Genomic DNA, 12,264 nt, shown 5'->3' with positions numbered 1-12,264 from the left:
TACTAAGAAGAATATGTTTCAGCTCCATCCATGTAAACATGAAAGAGGTAAAGTCTCCATCTTTCTTTAAGGCTGCATAATATTCCATGGTGTACATATACCACAATTTATTAATCCATTTGTGGATCGATGGGCACTTGGGCTTTTTCCATGACTTAGAAATTATAAATAGGGCTGCAATTAAGTATTTTTAAATGAATGAATGTTCTCTACTTAACACACACAATCCTTCATGAACTAAGTAGTGAATTTCAATTTTATAGTCATGGTCAATAGTATACATTATTATCACCTCTATTAAAAACTTTTCATTTTGAAAAACAAACAAAAAAGAAGATGAAGACATTGTAGGATCAATATCCTCCCATTTTTCTGGTCTATCTTCTCACTCACTGGTCTCTCAAGTGTCTTTTTCTGGCACTACTGTGACTACAAGGAATAGTTTTAAGTGGCTTTAAAATTTAGAGATATATTCTATCATGTAGTGATATTTTGTTTTAAATTATCTATTATATTAACCTGAGACTTACCAACTTGTAGATCTTTGAAGGTAAGAATTGTGTCTTTGTATGTCCTGTAGAATTTGGCATTACCTATTTATTTGATGTATTTCTGGCTGTGTGTATAAAATAATTGGTAAGAATTATTTATTAATGTAGAGAAGTAAACAGGTGGATGAGAGATGGCCTGAAATTTTATTTCAAATCTCTTTTCCATTGCTTATTAGCTATGCCTTCTTGGACATTGCTTAATCTCCCTTTTCTTAAATTAACTCATTTACAAAATGAAGTACCTAAGTATCTATCACTTAGAATGGCTGGTCACAATATTATATATAAACATATATATTAAACATGCTAATCATATATTTATATATTATGATATATCATATATTATGTTATATACACATTAATACATATAAGTACTACATATAATATATAACTGGTATATAATAATAACACATATCCACATATATAATAACATATATACATCACTTGGAACAATATCTGGCATATAATAAACAGCACATAAAGGTTATTTGCTGTATTTCATTCATTTTTGTTGCTAATATCATTATGTTGCTTTTATTATCATTATAGGTTTTTTATTATTATCTAATCTTGACTTGAATCAAAGCAAAAAGGGGGTATCTGCCATGGTAATAATGAAGATGAGAGGTTCTGTTCCTAATCTGCCACAATTTGTAACATTGCATAACGTGGCATTTAATGGTCATACGACATTTTTTCATTGTAGGTGGCACAAAAGGGCTTCGATCATAGGCTAAGTGGTAGGCACAGCCTAATACCCCATCTGCTAAATATGCTCAAATATAATAGAGTAGCAAGGGAACATTGGGATGACTTTAAAAAAATTTCAAGTAGTAATGTATACTTTTATTGGAAAGTCCCAAGCCCTTTGGTTTAATTAACGATTCCCAGAACCTGGGCTTAGCTCCATCTCAGGGACATAACAGATAAATATACAGGCTCAATGGTTCAGATGCTGCTGAGATGGGTTTTGGACTGGCAAGTAAACATTCCAGCCAGAAGAGTTAGTGTCTCTCCTAACTTCATGAAACCTGGATGCTGCTCTGGTGACTTCAGCCTAGGACTTGACATAGGATGAGTCTTCTTGAAGGACAAAAAGGCACCAGGGAGCTCTCCCTAGTTTATTGTCTGGCATCTCTTTTGTTCTGCTTAGTTAAATTCTGACATTTACCTGAGCTTAGCAAGGCATCACTTAATACTTTGAAAACAGATCTTTATGTCTCATTTCTGTGACCCCCTCCCGTATCGCAGTCTTTCTCTCTTCCTATATTCATTGTAGCATCCTATGAATACAGGAATAATATATTAAAAATAATAAATGAATTATATATTAAAAATAAAAAGATATTGTACTGGAAGGAGACATAATTACTAGAAAAATTATTTGCACCTTAATTCTAATTTTCTGTATTGATCTAAAGAGACAGAGAGGAATTAATGAAATTATGAAAGGTCGTGGAAAGTCTTGGATGTACATGCTGAAACATTTATTTATTTACATTCACTGGGCTTTATTTCATCTAGCTATAAATCAGGCTTAATATTAAAAGTGGTCCCTACCTCACAGGCAAGATAATTAAGGTCTAGAGAAATAAACATGTGGAAACAATTTTAGAACTATAATGATTTATATAGATCTAAGCAGATGTTACGTTATTTTTACTCTGGTAACTAATGAAAAGAAAAATAAGTTCAAACATACCAATACTTAGTATTTAGTTTCTTTTGAAGAAATGAACCACAAATATACCTATTTGTTAATCAAAAGTGCCCAAATACATCACTGTGTTGTTATATCTATAAAAGCTTGTGTATTTTCTTTAAATTATTTTTGTCATTCACATTAGTCTTAGTATTTCCTATCTGTGCATTGAAATCATGGCAATTTTAATTGAAAGGATAATGTAATATAACTCATCTATTTAAATTTAGACTTCTAAAAACATTTCATGGTACAATGCTGGATGTGTATATAGAATTAAATGCATAAATAAACCATGGTATCAGCTTTAGGAAACTTTTAGTGGTTATTGCTGACCAGATTTTAGAATAACACACTTATTTTGCAGGTAGATAGATGGATGATCAAAGAGTTTAATGATTTTTGCAAGGTCACTGAATGAATATCAAGGTCAGGATATTGTACCCTGACAGGTGCAGTGGTGATATACACTATGATTTTGTGAAAACCACCAAAACATCTCTTTTAGTTTTTCCAAATAGAAATTTTAGATAATAGTATCTACTTGAGAGGGACACTTTGAAGATGACAGGTTTCCACAATAAAAGCACATTTGTATGCTTTGTTCTTTTGTTCAGTATTTATTTTATTTAATAACACTCAAAATATAAAAGCAGGAATGTAATAATAAGACAATTTCCTAGCGAACTTATTAAGCCAAAGTTTATTGTAATTTTTATTTCTAATAAGCCACAAAATATTTATAAATGGAAATTTATATATTATGACATTTGAATGTGAAGATGAATATCAGTTATTTAAAAAATATATGAATTTAGTAGTATTGAAGTTGTTAAATTTCTCAATTTAAATTTCAATTTGTACAACTTCCACTGAACTTATTTGAGTATTAGGTTTGGCATTTATTTAATACATTTTTTTAAATTAGGGTGAAAACAATGAGGCAATATGTATGTATTGAAGACAATGATGAAAATAGAATTACCTTTAAATTTATTTTTATATATTTCCCTTCCATTGTTTTTTCTTCCTAAATATTTAATATTATTACTGTTTTTGTAAAAATTTAGTTCCAAATAATCCCTATGTTTAGCCCAGATAATAGTTGTCCAATGAGTGTTTGTTAAATGAATGAGTATTCCAAATTGTCATTCAACCTATCCATACTATTTCAAATTCAGCTCAAAGGCACTTTGATCATGAAGTGTGCAAAAATTTATCCTTCATTTCTGCCAGTGCTCTAAGGATATCTGCTTTCTATTTCTTGTTGTCATTCTAGTTATTTATTTGCTGAATTATTTCAGACTTAAAGTTGCACCTTTAGGCTTACAGCCTAATGAAATAGAAAGGCATGTAAATCAGCAATTGCAATGTACTTTAGTAAGTTTTAGTATGGGTATGTCCAATGTACTATGGAAAAAAGAGAGGAAAATGGGACAAGTAATTTGCTGATGTATTCATGAAAGCTCCATAAAGGACAGGACATATGAACTGTACCATGTTGTATAAGAAGAATTTAAAGAACTAAAAACTGGTGGGAAATTCTTTCCATTCAGGTCCTTAAAAGAAGGCAACCTGGGATAGTGTTAATCTTCGGAATTTCCTGCTAATTATCTTAATTTCTTGTATACAAGGGAACAACATGATATTCTTCCCCCTCTTCTCTTCTCTTTGTCATTTTCCATCATTATTTCTCTCCCTCTCCAATATTTAATGGCTTTTTACTTTTCTACTTTTTACTTTTTTGTAAATTTCTTTATTATCTTTAAAGGAGATATTAAACTCTTTTCCTAGCACAACTCTGTTTCTGCTGTGGAATAATGAATTTCATCAGGGTCATGGTTGGGTGGAATGTAGTATTATTTATTCCCATGTCTCTTTTGTCTCATAACATATTGCAAATTTTCCAAAACAGTACATGAACCATATCACAATTTTAACTTTACAATTTATTATTGACTTTTTCTATTTTTTTAGATTTTTACCTTGATGTAAAATATTTATATCATCTCTCTGTTTTGTACTTTTCCTGATCAAAGCTGGTACTTGACATTTGGTGATTAGAGGACTTATTTTTGTTCTTTATCGCACCAAGAAAGAAACTTAGCAACAATTTTATGATGAGTTGGAGCATACAAGGAGTAAGGTAATGCTGCAAAATCATGACAATTGTTCCAAATTGTTCCAATAAGGAATGAGACTAAATTAGCCACAATCCATTACAGTAAGAATTTGAAAGGTTTCTGATCAACTAAAAAAAAAAACTTACTATTATATTTTTTAAACCCATAAAAATAATATCATACCATGGTGACTTAAATGACAAAAATGTATTTTTTCACAATTCTGGAACCTACACATCTAAGATCAAACTGTCAGCAAAGTTAGGCCTCCTAAGGGCCTCCCTGCTATGTGTGTCTCTCCCAATGTCCTCTGTTCACAAGAACATCCATCATATTGAAGTAGGTTTCACCCTAGTGACCTCATTATAGTTCACCTCTTTAAAGACTCTTTTTACCAAATATAGGGTGTTCAACAGTTACTCATAAAGTCACCATATTCAGGTTAATGGGAAATTATAGCTGAATGTAAATTTACCTGCTAAATATTTATTACATCTATTGAGAGGATCAGATTGTCTCTGTATTTGATTTTATTTATGTGGTGAATTATATTATGGATTTCCATATATTGAACCAGCCTTGTATCCCTGGATAAATTCTACTTGATCATGATGTAAAAAAAATTTTTTTCATTGATAACTGCATTTATTTCAATAAGCTAGACCAACAAATGTAATCATGACCATAGCTCCCGACAGGCTCCCACTCTTGGTCTAGGCTACTAAGTAGTTGGGACTACAGGCACATGTCACTGCACCCTGATGGTCAAATTTTAACATGATGTAAAATTTTTAATATATAGCTGTATTCTATTTGCCAAAATTTTTGTTTAGTGTTTTTGCATTGATATTTATTAATATCCAGAAAACCCATTCAACAAAATTCAGCATCCTTTTCTGATAAGAACACTTAAGAAAATAGGCATGGATGGGACATTTCTTGGCCAGGGGCTGGGTTTGAACCTGCCTCCTCTGGTATATGGGGCCAGCGTCCTACTCCTTTGAGCCAAAGGGGCCACCCAGATGGCACATTTCTTAAGCTGATAGAAGCCATCTATGACAGACCTACATTCAACATCATACTGAATGGAGTAAAACTGAAAGAATTTCCACTTAGAGCTAGAACCAGACAAAGGTGTCCACTATTGCCACTACTGTTAAATGTAGTGCTGGAAGCCCTAGGCAATGCCATTAGGCAAAAGAAGGATATCAATGGTATCCAAATAGGAACAGAAGAGGTCAAACTTTCACTTTTTGCTTATGATATGATCTTAGAAAACCCCAGTTACTCAACCCTGTGACTGCTGGAAGTAACATCTCGAGATATAAAATCAGTGTTCCCATTTGGAAGCCTTCACATGTACCAATAACAGTCAAGTTGAAAATCAAAGTCACAATATCCTTCACAGCCTCAAAGAAAACTAAATACCTTGGAATATACATAAAAATGGATATGAAGGATCTCTACAGAAAGAACTATGAAACCTTGAAAAAAGAAATAGCAGAAGACATTAACAAATGAAAGAACATGCCATGCTAATGGCTAGGAAGAATTAACACTGTTAAAATGTCTATACACAAAATGTCTATACTACATTAAGTAGTATACATAAAATGTCTATACTACATTAGTATTAAGTATATTACTACATTAGTATTAGTATAATACTAAAGTAGTATAGACATTTAATGCAATCCCCAGCAAAACACCAATACTTTGAAGAACTTGAAAAAATAGTTCTTGCTTTCATATGGAACCAGGAAAAACCCTGAAAAGCTAATACAATTCTAAGAAATAAGAACAAATCTAGAGGCATAATGTTATCGACTTCAGGTTACACACCAAGTCTATAGTGATCAAAAAGCATGGGATTGTGCAAAACTGGAGACATAGATCTATGAAACAGAACAGAGAACCTAAAAGTGAAACCAGCTATATATTGCTATCTTATCTTCAACAAAAGCCTACAGTGGGAAAAAGTTTCCCTATTTAATAAATGGTGCTGAGAGAACTGGTTAGCCACAGATAAAGGACAGAAACTTGACCCACTCCTCTCACCACTTACAAAAATTGATTCACACTAGATAAAAGATATAAATCTGTGACAAAAATGATAAAAACTCTAGAAGGAAGTGTGGGAAAAACTCTTGATGATATCAGTCTGGGAAAAGATTTTATGAAGAAGGCTCCATTGCCAATTACAGCATCACCAAAAATAAATGAATTGAACATGATCAAACTAAAAAGCGTATGCACAGCTAAGGGCACAACAACAAAAGCAAGAAGACAGCCTTCATAATGGGAGAAGATATTTGCATGTTATAAATCTGACAAACATCTAATAACCAGAATATACAGAGAACTCAAACTAATCAACAAGAAAAGAGCAAACAACCCCATTTATCATTGGGCAAGAAACGTGAACAGAACCTTCTCTGAAGAACACAGATGAATGACTAACAAACACATGTGAAAATGTTTATCATCTTTAATCATCTGAGAAATGCAAATCAAAACAACCATGAGATTTCACCGAACTCCAGCAAGAATAGCCCACATCATGAAGTTCCAAAGCTGCAGATGCTGGCATGGTGCTGAGAGAAGGGAACTATTACACATATTGCTGGGATTGCAAACTAATGCAGCCTTTTTTGGAAAGAAGTATGGAGAATCCACAAAGTGTTAAAAGTAGACCTTCCATTTCATTCCACAGTCTCATTACTAGGTATCTATCCAAAAGAAAAAAAGTCTTATTACCATAAGGGCATTTGCCCTCAAATGTTTGTTGCCATTCAATTTACAATTGCAAAATGTGGAAACAACCCAAGAGCCCATCAACACATGATTGGATAAATAGACACTGGTATATGACCCTGGGATATTACTCAGCCATAAAGAAAGATGGAGACTTCACATCTTTTGTATTTATTTGAAATGATTTGGAGAATATCCACAAGAATGGAAAAGCAGGCATTCAATGTACTCAATATTAATATAAAACTAGTAAATGAACAACTACATAACTACACAATAGAAAATCACATTTAAATGCAGGAAAGAGGGGGAGAGTTGATAAGCTCTCCCCTAATAAGCATAGCGTAGGGATATTTGGCAAACCTCCTGGGTGAAGGACTTCATCTAATAAATGCAAACAATGTAACTTCATTGTCTGCACACTTATATTAATTTGAAATAAAAAATTCAAAAGAAGAACATTTCAAGAAATGTGAAATTTTTATGAAATTCAATGTAGTATCTGTAAATAATTTTTAAATTGGAATACATAAAAATATAGAAAACAAAAAAGCATTCATTACGAATTCTACAATCTGTTTACAAAATATTCCCTATGTGTTGGCTACCTCTTTGTAAAATTTTGTAATGAATATTTTGTAAATAAAGGTACTTTCAACTACAGTTTCCCATTTTCCCTATATATGGAGATTGTATGGGCTACTTTTGGGATACTTTGTACAAACACATTCTCAAATACTAGGCATTCGAACTTCAATATTCAAATTTTGGAGGGGGACACAATTCAGGCCATGGGACTTTCATTCAGAAGGGATAAAATTGTTGGACTATTCTGAGAGTAGAATGGATACTATTTCTATCCTGGAAATAGAATGAAAGTGACTGATTTCTCTAGCATTTTCTTTAAAGAAATGATCACAGAATTGTCTGGAAAAAAAAAAAGCACATGATAGAATGGATTAATTGGAAAACATTACTGGGCAGCAAATGACATGTTGTATGGTAGTTACTTTAGAGATATTAAAGGAGATGAAGGCCAGAATTCATGTTTTCATTTATTCGGTAGCTACATGATCTCAGCTGTTTTTCTGTGTTAAAACTTTAATCTTTTTTGCTGGTTACGCCTTTATCTTCTCCTTCCTCACTACACTTTTAATTGAATTGCTGTTGATTTGTAAGTGATTTTTAATAGTAGTTTTATTTCACTTGATGCAACTACTCCAAATGCCTAGTAATGATGAACTGAGAATTGAAGGATACTGTCTGTCTCCAAGGGCATGACAGGAAGGGAGCTAGTCCACTTGTGGCTAAGGTCAAAGGCAGAAAACCAAGTTTATGAAAAACAGCAGCTGCGAATGAGAAGAGACGTATGTTTATCCATCACAGTTTGACAAAGAAAGAGTGCTGGATATTGAGGACATTGATCATCTACTTTATCTACACTAGTACTGGGTACCCTAGGAAGGATCAACAAGATTTGAGGAAAGAAAAACACATGGAGGTAGCCTTGTTACATGCATTTTATTCTCTGTGATATCTCACCATACCTTGTTATTAGTTTATATACTAGCTTAAAATATTCAGTAGTGGGTGGTAATATAGATAGTAGAAGTAATATTCACAAATTTATTAGAAATCAACTTGGGCGTGTAGAGGATTGAAAATTAAAACATAAAATAACTTCGAAATCTCCAAGGTTTCCAACTAGGATTTTTACGTGTTGTTTAGCCTTAGTTTCAGTGTAATAAAAGCTCAGCAAAATCTGTTTTATGATTCCTCCCCTTGTAGAATGAAAGGAACTATAGCTTTTTTTCCATAAAACTTTATGGATCACCATGCAGCAGCAGAAACCCTGGTGACAATGAAACATTATTGGGTTTAGGTATTTGAAGAAGAGATGTCAGAAATTGACTTTTTTCACCTTTTATTTTTGATAACCATATGGGTTTACCTTAAATTTTCAAATAATTCATCATTCAGGCTTGGTGCCTGTGGCTCAAGCGGCTAAGGCACCAGCCACATACACCTGATCTGGCAGGTTCATATCCAGCCTGGGCCCACCAAACAACAATGATGACTGCAACCAAAAAATAGCCAGGCATTGTGGCAGGTGCCTTAGTCCCAGCTACTTGGGAGGCTGAGGCAAGAGAATCGCATGAGTCCAGGAGTTGGTGATTGCTGTGAGCTGTGATACCACAGCAATTTACCCTGGGTGACAGCTTGAGGCTCTGTCTCAATAATAATAATAATAATTCATCATTCAATTAGTGTAAATTAATGATTTATGTGTGCCAAGCTCTGGGAAAAATAAAGACAGACCAAAGACTTCAGAATGTAAAGAAACAAGAAACATTCAAGTGCATGTGTCTTTTTGCTAAAATTCCTTCTTTTCCTTTGAGTAAATACCCAGTAGTGACTTGCTGGATCAAATGATAGGTATACTTTATATTCTTTGAGACATCTCCATACTGTTTTCCATATAGATTGCACTAATTTGTAGTTCACTGGCAATGTATAAGTGTTCCTTCCTCTCTGCATCCACACCAGCATCTATTGTGTTTGGACTTTTTAATAAAAGTCATTCTGATAGGAATAAAATGGTACTTTATTGTGATCTTAATTTGCTTTTCCCTCATGATTAGTGACATTGAAACATTTTCATATGTTTTTTGGCCATTTTTCTGTCTTCTTTGGAAAACTTCTGTTCGTATCTTTTACCTACTTCTTAGTGGGATTTTTTTTTTCTTGCCCATTTTTTTTTTTTTTTGAGTTTTTAACTTCTGGATATAAGTGCTTTGTCAGATGTGTGCATTGTGAATATTTTCTCCCAAACTGTGGCTATTTAATTAGTTAATGGCAGCACAATTCACAATTGCAAAGATGTGGAATCACCCAAGTGCCCATAAATCTATAAGTGTATTAAGAAAACATGGAGTACTGCTCAACTATATAAAAAAGGATGAAATAACACCTTTTGTAGCAACTTGGGAGGAAGTAGAGACCATTATTCTAAGGAAAGTATTTCAATAATGGAAAAACAAATACCACATGTACTCTCTATTAAATTGGAACTAACTGATAGGAACACAATTGCACAGAAGTAAGTAAAAAAATCATAGGTAATCAAGCAAGGAGAGGATTGAGAAGCGGTGAGACAAAAACCCATGTAACAAGTACAACGAACACCATTCAGGTGACTGGTACATTTACAGCACTGACTCAAGCCACGTGTCAGAAACATTTGTACCACCTCAATATTCTGAAATTTAAAAATAATTAAAGAAATGAAATGTTTAAAAATTCCATGGAAAACAATGAAGAGAGATGTGAATTCTGCCTTTGGGAAGAGAGATAGGACAATAGTAACAGAATTATGATATACAATCTTTGCTGTAAAGTATGAACAGTTTACAGAACTCAGTTGAAGACCCATGTCCTTGTAAAGACAACCAGAGTAGCAAAAACTCAGAGACATGAGAAATATTTGTGTGTGTATGGAATAACAAGGGATTAGATTTTACCTATGGACAGTGGGAAGATAATGATAGCTTTTATCAAAGAGTATGGCATAGTATAATCTCAGAGAGTTAACCTAGAAAGACTAGAGAAACCAACTGGAGAGTTGTTGCCATTGTACAAGCAGAATATAGTTAGTCATGAAAGAAAATAATAGTGAAGAAAAGGAGGAAGAAATAGATTCAGGTCATTAGATTCAAATTTATGCAAGATCCTTGGTCATCAACAGCATCATAGATCTCTAATGTTAAAAGGGGTCAATGATCTAAAAATCCCTTAAAAAATTATCTATTCCAGCCTTGGTGCCTGTGGCTCAAGCAGCTAAGGTGCCAGCCACATACACCTGACCTTGCGAGTTCAAATCCAGACTGGGCCCACCTAACAACAATGACAGATGCAACCAAAAAATAGCTGGGTGTTGTGGTGGGCGCCTGTAGTCCTAGCTACCTGGGAGGCTGAGGCAAGAGAATCGCTTGAGCCCAGGAGTTGGAGGTTGCTGTGAGCTGTGATGCCACTGCACTCTACCCAGGGAGACAGGCTCTGTCTCAAAAAAAAAAAAAATCTATTTCCCAATTATTTGGAGGGAGATTTTCCACTTCCATGGAAAATATTGCTTATACTATCTGGAAGAAGAGTGGAATAAGCCTGGAAGTTCAGCTTGTTGGAACCACTCTTTACTGGGCTTTGTTCTAGGAGGTGGGTAATGGCACTAGAATAGTGATAACTGATTATAAAAATTTATAGTCTAGAGGAAAGAACCAGTTTATTTTTAGAAGCTTAAGTTTGTATACCATTTTTATTTCTTGTCTACAAACCTCAGAGATATATTTGTTATGAGAAATTTAATCTTTAATCAGCATGCAGGGTAAGATAAGAGTAATAATTAGATAGCTTTTGAAGTCCCTTATAGCTGAGAGATTACAAAGGTCTCTTAGTCCATTCTGATTCTGTTCTGAACTGTTCCCTTACAGAGCAACAACTGGTATCTCCTGTTATAATTCATTCAATTTGGGGTTGTTTATTTGAAATTAGAATCAAAGTATGTGTAACATTTCCTTTTCCATCTTCCCCTGTGATCTAAATTTTAAAAAATTCTTAGGAACTCCACAGTTTTTCTTCAGGCTAAATGGACTCTCAGTGACAACTTCTTCTTAAAAGACATAGCTGAATGACCTCTTGCTTTCTCTGGTTACTTTCTTCTGAACTGTCTATACTGCATTTGCCTTGGCTGTGCCTCATTTTGAAATGCAGCTTTTAAGATGAACTCTACCTCTTGGCATTTAATCCATGTGATGTAGAGCTGGACTTTCATCTCTATCATTATAGATAATATCATGCATACAGTTTCACTATTCTGAACAATGGTGATTCATGGTCTTCTCTGGCAATACATGTAGAGTTCATGATGTACATTGTTGTCTCAAAGATATTTTTTGCTTTGGGGTAAACTCCACATTTTGAATTTATTGTCACCACTTCCAGACTTTTTTAACAAAATAGAAATAGATTGAATATATGAAATACAATTCTAGTATGTGATATAGAATAATCACATAATCAAATAGAATAATTAGATTTACTTAAGCCTTCTATATTTGAAAAACACAGATGGATACAG

The sequence above is a fragment of the Nycticebus coucang genome, chromosome 14 (genome assembly GCF_027406575.1).
Source record: "Nycticebus coucang isolate mNycCou1 chromosome 14, mNycCou1.pri, whole genome shotgun sequence".
Lineage (NCBI taxonomy): Eukaryota > Metazoa > Chordata > Mammalia > Primates > Lorisidae > Nycticebus > Nycticebus coucang.
Note: the sequence above shows the minus strand (reverse complement) of the source record.